The sequence below is a fragment of the Nomascus leucogenys genome, chromosome 15 (genome assembly GCF_006542625.1).
Source record: "Nomascus leucogenys isolate Asia chromosome 15, Asia_NLE_v1, whole genome shotgun sequence".
In the NCBI taxonomy this organism is placed as follows: Eukaryota; Metazoa; Chordata; class Mammalia; order Primates; family Hylobatidae; genus Nomascus; species Nomascus leucogenys.
The window spans coordinates 53578456-53592534 of NC_044395.1; the positions used below are offsets into that span (position 1 = coordinate 53578456).

The window sequence follows — 14079 nt, forward strand, 5'->3', positions numbered from 1 at the left end:
ATGGCTCAGGGAAGCCTCCACCTCCCAGGCTCAAGCAGTCCTCAGCCTCCCAAGTAACTGAGGCTACAGGCATGCACGACCATGCCCAGCTAATTTTAATTTTTTATTTTTGGTAGAGACGAGGTCTCCCTATGTTGCCCAGACTGGTCTCAAACTCTTAGGCTCAAGTGATCCTCTCACCGTAGCCTCCCAAAGCACTGGGATTATAGGAATGAGCCACCATGCCTGGCCCCATTATTAAAATCTCTGTAGGGTACTGTGGGCCCCAAAAGGAAGGGGAATGGCCAATTCTACTTTGAGGAGTGAGAATAGTTGTACCATTCTTATTCTTACTGTTAAAATGATTGTACACTATTAAAAGAGTAATAGTCTCTTTGGATAATTAATGTGTAGTTATTTCCAAAGATGCCTGATAATAATCAATAAGTAGGCCAAGGTGTTTTCCAAAGCCTATTTGAATCACCTCAAATTTTCTATTGAACTTTACCTTCAAAAGGCACATGTTCCAGCCTGGGCAACATAGTGAGACCCTGTCTCTACAAAGAATTAAAAAAAAAATTAACCAGGCATGGTGACATATACGTTGTAGTCCCAGCTATTTGGGAGGCTGAAATGAGAAGATTGCTTGAGCCCTGGAGGTTGAGGCTGTAGTGAGCTGTGATCACGCCACTGTACCCTAGCCTGGGCAACAGAGTGAGACCCTGTCTCAAAAAAAAAAAAAAAACCGTCCCCCACCCCGCACTCCCCGCCTCCTCCCCCCAAAAAACCAGGCACATGTTGGCCTCCTTTTTTTTGTTTGTTTGTTTGATATGGAGTCTCGCTTTGTTGCCAGGCTGGAGTGCAGTGGCGTGATCTCGGCTCACTGCAACCTCCGCCTCCCAGGTTCAAGCGATTCTCCTGCCTCAGCCTCCCGAGAAGCTGGGACTACAGGTGCATGCCATGACACCAAGCTAATTTTTGTATTTTTAGTAGAGACGGGGGTTTCACCATGTTGGCCAGATGGTCTTGATCTCTTGACCTCATGATCCTCCTGCCTTTTCCTCCCAAAGTGCTGGGATTACAGGTGTGAGCCACCACGCCCAGCATCTTTTTGCAAACATTAATAAATAGTTTGCAAGGACTTTTATAGATACAAAACAAGGCGATATCAGATTTATCTTATTTTAGAGGCAGTCTGCCCTTCTTTACATTAATTATCTACCTACTTTAAAAAGATTCTTTTTAACCATGTGGTTCTTTTTCGAGCTTGAGTGGATGCTCCAGCTCACATGCTCCAGCAGGGAGAAGGGCAGAGCATCTAAGATGGGTGGAGTGCAGCCACTCAGGGCCATGCTGGGGCCCAGCAGCAGGGCTTACAGCAATGGGATTTGGAGAGACGGTGGGTAAGGCTGTTTGGGTCTGGAATCAGCGAGCAGCCACGACAGGACCTTTCCTTAGAGGTTGCAGAGCTCAGGCAGCATGAACCTAGTGCAGGCTCCTTACCTCTCAAACAAGGATGCAGACTAACATTAAACTCATTTTGATTGGCTAGACAATCCTAAGGTTGGGAAGTAAAGAGATTTTTTTTTGAGGTTCATAGAAAGGTCAGCAGAAGGGCCAATGTTTGTCTACCTCCTCTGGCTATTGGAAAAAGAAAAAGCTTACCTACTGAGTCAGGGAAAGAATCCAAATTTATTTATTTATTTTTTTTTTTTGAGACGGAGTCTCGCTCTGTCGCCCAGGCTGGAGTGCAGTGGCGCGCTCTCGGCTCACTGCAAGCTCCGCCTCCCGGGTTCATGCCATTCTCCTGCCTCAGCCTCTCCGAGTAGCTGGGACTACAGGCGCCCGCCACTACGCCCGGCTAATTTTTTTGTATTTTTAGTAGAGACGGGGTTTCACCGTGGTCTCGATCTCCTGACCTCGTGATCCGCCCGCCTCGGCCTCCCAAAGTGCTGGGATTACAAGCGTGAGCCACCGCGCCCGGCCAAGAATCCAAATTTAAACTGTTTGTCTCTCTTCTGGTTTATGAAGAGCTTAGAAATGAGCATTATGATACTCAGGTTTTTGGTTTTTTTTTTTTTTTTTTTTTTTTTGAGACAGGGTCTCACTGTTGCCCAGGCTGAGTGCAGTGGTGTTATCACGGCTCACTGCAGCCTTGACTTCCTGGGCTCAGGTGATTCTCCCACCTCAGCTTCCTGGGTAGCTGGGACTACAGGCATGTGCCACCACATTTGGCTAATTTCTTACTTTTTTAGGATTTCACTATGTTGCCCAGGCTGGTCTCGAACTCCTGGTCTTAAGCGATCCTCCTGCCTCGGCCTCTAAGTGCTGGGATTAGAGGTGAGATTTTTTTTTTTTTTTTAAACCTTCTAGGCCAGCATGTCTAGAGCAGGGTGCTTGGGGAGAGGGTGAGATTTGTGACTCCATGTCATTACTGGGCATACGGGGCCTTATGGAGAGAAGTGAGCATCATTTTATTTTTTGTAGAGACAGGGTCTTGCTATGTTGCTCAGGCTGATCTCAAACTCCTGGTCTCAAGCCATCCTCTTATCTCCCAAAGTGTTGGGATTACAGGTATGAGCCAGCATGCCCAGCCCCAAGTTGCTTCTTTAGAGGAAAGGAGAAAAGGCAGAATCTCTAGATCAACTTTGTGATTTATAAGTAACAGTATGACAATGAAGTGTGTGGTTGGAGTATATTGTACTTGTAAATGGAGATGTTCTACTGAGGGATGGTGGAAAAGCACCCTCAGCCCTTTTCAGAACTCATTGTTAGCAGTCAAAAAGAGGAAGACTGAAAGAAAAAAAACATCCTTTGAAATCAGCAAGAGGTTTACACATAGCAGTGATTTATGGGTGAACAGAGGAGGAATATTAAAAGAATAATTGCTGGCTGTTTATTTTGGGAAAGTATGTGTAGTCAAGAGTCGAGGCAGGGAGCTTTATTTTTTCTTTTACCTTGCTCTGTCTTCCATTAGTGTTAATAGGATCATATATTCAAGACTTTCCTTGGCTTGTTGCCCTGACATAAATATTTGAATTCTTTATTTTGGTATCATGTATTTTTAACAACAATAGAGGGAAAAAGAAATAATGTTGTGAGCTAAATTATTCTATATGCCTTATTGTGGATGGAATTTATTCTCTTGGGTCCATGGCTGTTAAGATGATCAGTTTAGATGATCTGTGTTTCTCATAGCTCTTTCTAGATAGTTTTATAATTTGCCCAAGGGGTTTGTTCAGGGGATGGCTACATGTATTTTTTATTTGGTGGAACAAGGTGAGTTTTAATCCTGGTTATCTGAGCTCCAGGCCTTTCCAGGTGCCACTGTCATCCAAAAGGCCAATAAAGTAGATTGTTCCTCTCATTGTGGCATCCACCCTGGGGGCATTTATTAGGCAGTCACTTGATACATATTGACCCACCTTGTCCCCTTGGTAGAGGATTTAGTTCTTAGGGTTGCTGCTGCAGAATTCATTTATTCAGTTAGCAAATCGCAGTTGAGTTCCTGTTGTGCCTTCGGTATTGTTTCAGACTTGGTACTGCTCTGCGTGAAGAGCCGGAATCAGACAATTCAAGGAAACCCAGCAGAATTAGAATGCTAAAATGTCAGGGTTTAAAGGGACTTTAGAGATAATCTAATCCAGAGGCAGCAAGCTTTTTCTATTAAAAGGTCCAGAAAGTAAATATATTAGGCTTTGGGGGCCACATATGATCTCTGATGCATATTGTTCTTTGTTTTTACAATCATTAAAAAATGTAAAAATTGTTTGGGTGCTGTGGCTCACAGCTGTAATCCCAGCACTTTGGCAGGCTGAGTGGGGAGGATCACTTGAAGCCAGGAGTTCGAGACTAGCTTGGGCAACAAAGTGAGACCCCCCATCTCTACAAAATAAAAATAAATTAGCTGGGTATGGTGGTACACACCTGTAGTTGTAGCTACTCAGGAGACTAAGGTGGGGAGATGGCTTGAACCCAGGAGTTCAGGGATGCAGTGAGCTATGATCACGCCACTGCACTGAAGTCTGGGCAATAGAGTGAGACCCTGTCTCTTAAAAAAAAAAGTAAAAATTATTCTAAGCTGGGGGTAGAGATATAGGCTGGATTTGGCCTATGAGCCATAGTTTGCCAACCCCTGATCTAATAGATTCCTTTCATTCTACCAATGAGGAAACTGAAGGCCAAAGGGTGAAATACCCCCCCAGCCCTTTTTCTAAGTGGTGACACTTAGAAAAGGATCCCTAGAGGTCAGGCCTACACCTCAGAGTGTCCACTTACCTTGCATATGTATAGTTTTGGTCCCGAGGGAAGTATGAATCTTAATTTTAAGACACTGGGTGCCTATCACTTTCCAGGACTGTGTTTGGGATTAAGGATGCACAATTTGGTACAACAAAGCCTTAGCTCTCAGTCGGCTTAGTATATCCCATATATGCCTGGGTAAGTAATGAGGTTAAAGGAAGTAAAATGAAAGATTCAGACAACTACTGAAAAAAGGTGATTTATTTGGCAGTTGCTTTGTTTCACCAGTTTATCTGAGCAGTGTCATTGAGACATATATGAAACCATGTAAGATCAATCATAGAGCCTTTTAATATTCCAGAGCTTGAAGAGATTTTAGGATCACTTAGCTATAACCTCTCATTTAACAAATGAAGAGCATGAAACCCAGAGATTTTAAGTTACTTACTCTGGGTCACACAGCTAATTGTTAGAATCTCAGGGTGGATTTTGGATACCTAGTATAACCACTCAGATAATAACAAAGATTAATAATTATACATTTACCTAAAGTTACTATAATATGTATAGTCATATACATAATCTCAGTTCTCAATGTAATAGGCTTACCATACCCATTTTACAGCTGAAGAGACAAAACTTGTACAGGTTAAGTCAATTTTGTCCAAAGCCACCAAGCCAATAAGTGGTAGAGTCAGGATCTAGGCTCAAGTGCTTAACCGTGGCAAGGCTGTTTATTGCAGTTTGACTAAGTGTTTGGATTGTGCTTCTCCATTCATTTGTGACTTCCTGGTGGGCAGTGGGCATGCCCTTTTCATCTGTGTTTTCCTACTCTGGGCTTGGCATATACAATTTGTTCAATAAATGTTTACAGAGCTGGGTGTGGTAGCTCATGCCTGTAATCCCAGCACTTTGGGAGGTCAAGGCAGGAGTGTCATTTTAGCTCAGGAGTTCGAGACCAGCTTGGGCAAGATGGCAAGATCTTATCTCTAGGAAAAAAAATATATATATGGGCACAGTTGTGGATGCCTGTAGTTTTAGTTGCTTGGGAGGCTGGGTGACAAAGCGAGACCTCGTCTGTATAAAAAAAAATGTTTACAGAATAAATGAATAAATGAATAAATGAGTTAATCTACCCTTCCTTAAACAGTTGACACTTCTGGTGATGAGTGAATGGGAGTTCAGTGTCTGCGTTAGACCATGTCTAGGTCTGCTGATGGCTAGTCCTTTCATGAGATAGGCTAATGTGCAGATTTGGGCTAGGAAAGCCTATTGCCCTGCAGCTGTTTTTACAGTGCCCCTGAACATTTTTGAGAATTAATGCGTGCAGTAGAATTCTCTTTGAACATCAAAGATTCCTTGAAGACCTGATAGCCTGCTTGGTTTCTCTGAATCTGATGAAGTTTGTAGAGATAACTGGAAGATTCTCTCTGTATGTGGTACCTTCCTTTTGCACAGCCATTTTAATTTAAAGCTGCAGTTTCAAACTATACTCTGAAGCATCCTGGGGTTTGTGGGCTAGAGAATCAAGGAATTCTGTAAGAAAAATGAGGCATGGATTTGGCTTTGAGCCCAGTGATACCTAAAACAAATTCTTTGCCGCATTTATTTTTCAGTTCTGATGAACGAGAACAACCAACTCATTAAATGTACAGTACCTGGCAATATTTTCTTCTCTTTCTTATATAAGTTGAATGTTTTTCTCATCTGACAGTGGTAATACTTGGGATTGCTCTACTGGACTTTTTCGAAGTCAAAGATCTTTGAACAGACTTGTAGTGATAGTTCTAAAAGAAAAATCTTCCTACCTGGATTACTGTTTTTTATATAGAGAATGGGCTTTGTTTGCCATTCACTCTAAGTGGAATTTTTCTGTATGGCATAATAAAGCTGAAGTCCTTAGATTTTAGTCCAGAAAGCCATATCCTTTGAACCTAGGCCACTGGGTTTGTTCACGTAAGTCAATATACAGCGTTAATAATTGCTGCATATCACTTGAGGGGAAATCCAAATTAAATAAAGAAGGCTTTCATTACGTTGTGAATAAACAGATTTAGCTTATATTGGTAAGATTCTTTAGGGATTTTCAGGGGATAGAGATGAATACAATATACCCTTCTCATTTGCAGGTGTTTGAGAAATCTCTTAAAACAGAGAAACACAGGAATATTTGTTTTCCAACAAAAAATAATTCAAAGACCTGTCCATGTTTCTTGCCAAAGCTTTGTTCTTTTCAAGTCCCATCCAACCCTACACAAATTTTTTTTCTGATTATATTAGGAAGAAAACCTTAATGGCTGCTTGCTGTTAACACCTACCTTTAAACATTTCTTAACTATTAATGAGTCTTTCATTTAACGATATCATAATATAACCCTGGTTTACTGCACTTTATATCTACTTCCCTCCCCACTCAGCAGTAGTAGTGTTTCCTCCAGTAAAAAGGGTCAGGGGGTGGGAGATGGAAAGGATCTGTTCACTGCACGGTAGCTTGCTGTGTTATGGGGTAAATAGAGGTGTGTGGTTTTTTTTCTATCTAATTTTTTATTTTGAAAAATTTAAAACAAACATATTAGTACAAAGGACAACCAAAAAACTCTTTACTTAGGTTTGCCAATTGCTAACATTTTGCCACATTTGATTTATCTTTCTTTATAAATGCATATTTACACTAGGGGGTAGGGCAGACATCATGATCCTTTATCTCTAAATATATCAGTATTCTCCTAAGTGTAAGGGGGATATTCTTCTTCACAATACCATTATCATGCCTTAGAAATTTAACGTTGATTCCATAATGTCGTCTAATATAGAGTCCATATTTAAATTTTGCCTTTGATCAGCTAGCTGATAAACAAATCATGTCAAAACTCAGTGGCTTAAAACAACTACAGTTTATTAGTGCTCATAATTCCATGGGCCAGTTGAGTGGTTCTTCTAATGTGGATTAGGCTCAGCTGATCAACTGGGCTCCTTTATACCTCTGGAGTCAGCTGCTGGACTGACTAGGAGCTGGCTGGTCTAAGTCGGCCTCAGTTTGGATGGCTTTTCTTTGCTCTAGAGGGGTCTCCCATCCTCCAGCAGGCTGGAACAGGCTTGTTTCCATGGCTTATGGGAAGGTTCTAAGAGAGAGTGGAAGAGTGCAAAGCCTTTTAAGGCCTAGGCTTGGAATTGGCACAGCATCACTTCTGCAATCTTTTGGTCAAAACAAGTCACACGCTCCTCTTGATGGGTATAACTGCAAAGTCATATTGCTCAAGGGCATGGATACAGGGGCATGAACAATCACAGCCATTTTTGCAATCTATCATATCCCTATTGTCCAAATACCATTAATAATAATGTTAATGTTGTAATGTTAATCATTATAACTGTCGGTTTGTTTTTAATCCAGGATCCAAACAAGATTACACATTAAATGTAGTTGTTTTGCCTCTTTAGTCTCTTTAAATCTATAGGAGTCTCCCCGCTTATTTGTGTTTTATGATATTTTTAAGATTCCAAGTCTGTTTTCTTAACAATATCTCACAATCTGAATTTGTATAATTATTTCTGCATGGTTATATACAGGCTAAATATTTTGGGCAAGAATTCTAAAGCTGAGGTTGTATATTTCCCATACCATCACAAAAGGAGGCACATCATTTTAGTTTGTCCAGATCATTAGTGATGCTAAGTGGAATCACTGGCTAAAGTTGGGGCTGCCAGATTTTGCAGTTACGAAGGTGCCATTTCCTAGAGAAAGATTTGTGGGTTTTTTTGTTTTTGTATTTTTTTGGAGATGGAGTCTCGCTCTGTCGCCCAGGCTGGAGTGCAGTGGTGCGATCTTGGCTCACTGCAACCTCTGCCTCCTGGGTTCAAACAATTCTCCTGCCTCAGCCTCCTGAGTAGCTAGGATTACAGGTGTGTGCCGCCACACCTGGCTAATTTTTTATATATTTTTTTAGTAGAGATGGGGTTTCACCGTGTTGCCCAGACTGGTGTTGAACTCCTGAGCTCAGGCAATCCACCCACCTTGGCCTCCCAAAGTGCTAGGATTACAGGCATGAGCCACTGCAACTGGCCTAGATTTGTTTTAAGTCTCGACATTTGGTGTTAGCATTCTTCCAATCACATCAACATATATTCATTAGATACCTACTGTATATCTAGTCTGATTTAGTGCTATGGGGATCTAAAAGAATGGTAAGGAGTGTTCCCTGTCTGAAGGAATATATAGTTTTCTTGAGTTACTCTTTTAGAAACTGAACAAATAGTAGAGGAGTGGTGATTCTAAGTTAAAAACTAATTTTTTTTTTTTTTTTTGAGACAGAGTCTCATTCTGTTGCCCAGGCTGAAGTGCAGTGCTCACTGCAACCTCCGCCTCCCGGGTTCAAGCGATTCTCCTGCTTCAGCCTCCTGAGTAGCTGGGATTACAGGCATGTGCCACCACACCTGTCTAATTTTTGTATTTTTACTAGAGACAGGGTTTCACCATGTTGGCCAGGCTGGTCTCACACTTCTAGCCTCAAGCAAAATCTACCCAGCTCAGCCTCCTAAAGTGCTGGGATTATAGGCATGAGCCACCGCACATGGCCTAGGTTAAAAACTTTTTAAAAAAAGTTTTAAAGTTAAAAAGTTTATAAAAACTTTTTTTTCAGCTTAATAAAGTTCACAAACTGAACACATCAGGGTAACCAGTGTCCAGATTAAGAAACAGAACATAACCAACATCTCGGTGAGACTGATTTTTCTGCAGCCAATTAAGCCAACCTAGTTCCTTTCCTCTTTGGGGCCTGGTGTGCAATAGCTGCAAACAGCAGCTTCCTTGGTAGTGTATGCAGCCTGTTTCTTGTATGGGTTGCTCTAAGGGACCTTGGAGACAGCCCTTTCTAACATATGTTTATGTCTCTGACCTTGTACTGTCCCCTATTCAATTACTGAATTCTCTCTCTAACCTTGTAGTCAAGGGGTCATCTGTTTTTTTCTTTAACCCTTCCAATGACAGAGAAGTCATCATTCACCCTCTCCCACTCCCAAGGCAGCTTATTTCACTCTGACCACGAGACAGCCCTTCTTTATGTCAGTCTGAATTCCTTTCCTATGTCTGTCTTCCGCACGTTGGTCCCAGTTTGGTAGTGATGGCCACATGGAGTAAGTGGAACCCCTGTTTCCTAAGGCATCCTTTCAGATTCTTGCACGTTAGTCTCTATCATAACCCCCAAACACTTTATCTTCACCAGAGTAGCAGCTCCAGGCCTTTAATTCCTAGCTTCCCCTTGAACAAACACAACTGGGGTCCACTTTTTTTTTCTTCTTAGTGTGATACAGTTGGCTATCTCACGACCATTTTGCTTCTCCTCCAGTCTCTCTTAATACGTGGTACCACTCTCTACCCAGTTGTTCAAGCTAGAAACCCAGGAGTTTGTTCCCTTCACCATTCACATACCATTCATCAGCAAGTATTTTCATTATTTTTTTAAAAATTCATTTGGCTGGGTCCAGTGGCTCATACCTGTAATCCCAGCACTTTGGAAGGCCGAGGCGAGTAGATCACGTGAGGTCAGGAGTTCGAGACCAGCCTGGCCAACGTGGCGAAACCCTGTCTCTACTAAAAATACAAAAATTAACCAGGCATGATGGTGGGTGCCTGTAATCCCAGCTACTAGGGAGGCTGAGGCAGGAGAATTGCTTGAACCCAGGAGGCAGAGGTTGCAGTGAGCCGAGATCACACCACTGTAGTCCAGCCTGGGTGACAGAATAAGACTTCATCTCAAAAAAAAAAAAAAATCATTTGTCTTTTTATTTTTTAAAATTGTAATTAAATTTCAAAATTTTTATTTATTTATTTTTTAAAAAACACTTAGTATCACCTCAAGTATTTTCTTTTTTATTCCCAAATATAAAATCCTCTCCCCTACCATTATCTTGGTCCAGGCCACCATTATCTCTCCCCTATTCCTAAGTCTTGGCCACTCCCTACACTCACTTCTCCACATAGCAGCCAGAATTATCTCTTTAAAGCACAAATCAGATTACACTATTTCCCTGATTAAAACTCTTCTTTGATCTCCCATTGCCCTTTCGACAAAATTCAAAGTGTTTTCCATGGTCAGCAAGGCCCTGTGTCATCTCAACCGTTCTTTCTTCCCTGTTGCTCACCCAGCCTTGGTCCCTGTTGTCCTTTATGTTCCTTGGACACGCCAAGCCTTTTCCGGTAGCCAACCCTTGCACTTCTTGTATCTATTGCCTGCGCTCTTTTCCTAGCTTTGCAAATGCCTGGCTCATTTCATCTTTCAGGTCTCAGCTCACATCTCACTTTCTCAGAGAGGCCTGACCCCATTACTCCTCTAAGGCCCCATCTCATCATTCTGTAATTACCTATCTGCATTGTCATCTATCCTCATGAGAACATTACTTCTTTGGTGACTGGACCTACCTTACGTTAACAGTTATATCCTCTGTAGGTGTCACAGTAGCTGGCTAATAGAAGGTGCTCAGTAACTATCTGAAGAATAAATGAATGGACTCATAATTGACTGAAAGGGTATTGGAGTCATATTAAAAATGAATTTGAGGCCGGGCCTGGTGGCTCATGCCTGTAATCCCAGCACTTTGGGAGGCCGAGGCGGGAAGATCACTTGAGGTCAGAAGTTCGAGACCAGCTCTGGCCAACATAATAAAACCCTGACTCCATTAAAAATACAAAAATTAGCTGGGCATGGTGGTGCCTGCCTGTATTGCCAGCTACTGGGGAGGCTGAAGCAGGAGAATTGTGTGAACCTGGGAGGTGGAGGTTGCAGTGAGCCAAGATGGCGCCACTGCACTGCAGCCTGGGAGATGGAGTGAGACTCCATCTCAAAAAAAAAAAAAAAGAATTTGAACCTGAGCTTTGCCACTTCCTATGTGACTTTGGGCAAATTATGCTATCTCTCTGGGCTTTAGTTGCCCCATCTGTGTAATAGCAATTCTATCTACCTTACAGAATGTTGTGCCGGTCAGTTAAGATATTAGCTGTGAATGTACCCACCACAGTACCTGATACATATTAAGTATTGTGCTGGTGCTTAATTCTGAACATGCATAGAAGAGTTCTATCAAGTTTCAGCCTCATTAATGGAACTGTTTGTGTGTTGTGCCTGTGTGTGTGTGATCCATAAGATGCCTGTGACTTCCCTCAAGTAACACTTGCCTGGCTGGAAAGACGGTTCTAACCCAAGGTGTCAGCTGTTGCACTGAGTGATACTCAATCTGATTACCCAGAGGTGCCAAGCACAGAGACTTCACTGGAGAGCTGAACACACACCCTAAAATTAAATTATCAGACCTAACATCGTGTGGCCCAGTCTGGTTGTCAAGATAGATGCTGTGTCTAGACAGTCATCTCCCTTGGGAAATCACAGTTGCTCAAAAAGGAGGCACGTGGTCTCCTGTTAAGAATACAAAACAGGCCTGTGAGCTGTTGAGGAAGAGGTTGCTGCTAGAGGTTGCACAGGCCTATGGAGCAGGGCTTGGGGAAAGAAGCTGTCTGCTTCTATACTCATGGGAGTCTCTGGATCATGGTGGTGGCCTTCTCCTTCACTCATGTGGGGACAACTGAGTCCATGGTGCATGGGAAGGTGGAGACATAGCTATCAGCTCTCCCAGAGCCAGTGATACTGTGCCTCCACTGAAGAGTGCTGGGAGGAATTGAAAGGCAAGTCTGGAATATGCATTACCTGCTGGGGAGGGGAGCAGAAATCTCCCTGCAACTTGCGTGCTTGGCATGATGATCTAGGTGGCTCCCTTCTGAAGGCTGTTAGGATGAGTGTTTTAAGGTGAGCACTCTAGAATTAGATAGACCTGGGTACCAATCCTGGTTATGCAGTGACCTTGATCAAATTATTGAATGTCTGAGCCGTAGTTTGCTCATTATTAAATGGAGGTAATAATGACCTGTATCTTATCTAGTTGCTGTGAGGATTAGATGATATGGTGCATGTAAAAATATTAGCTTAGTGCCTGGCACATAGCCAGTGGTCAGTAAATGATCATTCTTTTTATTAGTCAGGATTTTGAGTTTAGTATTTCTTTTTCTTTTTTTCTTTTCTTTTTATTTTTTTCTGCTCTCTGTGAACAAAAAGTTTGATACTTCTGATGAGCCTCACCCACACTGAACTTTCAGTCTTGCTTCCCCTCTTGCTAACTGTGTTCCTTAGACAAGTTATGAAACCTCTCTGAGTCAATGTTCTTATCTGTTACATGCAGTTTACAGTTCCCATCTCACAGTGAGGATGAAATGAGATCAGAGCACCTGATACATAGTAAGTGCTCAAAATACTTATTTCCTCCCACCTTGGTTCTCGAGTATCTGAAATACGGCCCCTTTAAGCTTGTTAAGATTCCTCACTAGCCTTGTATGCAGCTGTGGGCAGAGAGCTTTGGCAGAAGGAAAGACTTTTTGTTTTTTTCTAAATGACTGTTTCATAATCTGTTGGCTCAAATCTGCTGCTGCCACACCCTGTGCCTCTCAGGGTCCCTGGGTCCTGTTGCAGTTATCATATGCCTCACCTTTAACCTAAATGACCCTGGGAAGTGGCTGCTATGGAAGGATTTACTGAATGCAAAATGGATTTTCTTCCCTGCTCTTTGGGGCAAAGCTGGCTCAGAGATTCTTAGCTGCAGGGGGAGGGGCTGGCAGGCCTGAACCGCAGTTGGACTTAGCAGCCAGGGGTTTTCTGGTTTTCATTAAAATTCTCTGGCTGTCTTTCGGGATAGCTCCATTGGATATGACTGTGCACTGGAGCCGGTTGTGCTGCTCTCTCAGCTATACACACCCATCAAATCATAGTGCCCCTGAGGACGAGAGAAAATTGAAGGTAGGGAATAGCCTGGCTGAGGGGTCTTGCTCAGCAATCTTTGTGGTAAGGGGCCTCCATTTATAACTGCAGAGCTTGAGTTTTGCAAAGTCTTAAATACAGATGGGGAGGCAGACATGGCTGAGCTGGGAATGGGTTGCAGAGAGAATCCTGTTACAGCTTGCTTTTGAGGATGGACTTGCTCTTGAGGACAGATGGAGGTTTCCTGGCAGCTATCGGGGTCCCCAAATGCTACATTAATGAAAATGGCCTGATCTGATTATTCTTTTTTGTTTTTGTTTGTTTTTTCATTTGATCTGATGATTCTTTGGAGTTACTTGATACCCTCATATGCCCAAGGGGGTTGAGGTTGGGTGATGCAGTTTTCTGAGGGTGACAGGCTGAATTAAAGAGGATTGAGATTTTTATTTATTTATTATTGTTTTCTTAATTCCCAATGCGATATCAGAGGATTCAGTTTTGAATGTTAATTTCTGGTGGCTGAAGGAATCTTACTTGAGACTGAAACTTGAGCCTGCAAACCTAGGTTCAAATTATGACTCTGCTATTAACTTGCTTTATGACCTTGGGCAAGTTACTTTCCTGGGTCTCAGCCTCACCGTGTGATTGTGGGGATTAAATGAGATAAATTATGTAAAGCTCTTGGCATATCGAGTGTTCTCAACAAATGGGAGATGTTATTAGAAATTGACCTAGATTTGACCTGTCACTCCAGCTTGCCAAAATATATTCTAATTCTGTCATGTAAAACATTTGTTCCGCATCCCTCCCAGCTTTGTGTCATTTAAGAACTTGAGGCAGGCCGGGCTCAGTGGCTCACACCTGTAATCCCAGCACTTTGGGAAGCCAAGGTGGGCGGATCACCTGAGGTCAGGTGTTCGAGACCAGCCTGACCAACATGGTGAAACCCTGTTTCTACTAAAAATACAAAAATTAGCTGGGTGTGGTAGCATGTGCCTGTAATCCTGGCTACTCCGGAGGCTAAGGCAGGAGAATCACTTGAACCCGGAAAGCAGAGGTT

The 14079-nt window shown here is 42.6% G+C and overlaps 1 protein-coding gene and 1 non-coding gene across 3 annotated transcripts in view; both read left to right on the forward strand.

Moving 5' to 3' along the window:
* The window catches only part of RAB30 (RAB30, member RAS oncogene family), a 96473-nt gene that overhangs the window by 22012 nt on the left and 60382 nt on the right, over positions 1-14079 (forward strand). The window contains exon 1 of one of the 2 annotated variants that reach the window (XM_030829116.1): positions 12666-13058. The exons of the other annotated variant lie outside the window; for it this stretch is intronic. The gene's annotated coding sequence lies outside the window, so the exon portion shown is untranslated. Of the gene's footprint in view, positions 1-12665; positions 13059-14079 lie in introns of those variants that run through there. 2 annotated transcript variants of the gene reach the window in all.
* LOC115830535 lies at positions 8954-9088 on the forward strand. The gene has a single exon (XR_004026085.1). It is a non-coding gene; the product is annotated as a small nucleolar RNA SNORA70 (small nucleolar RNA).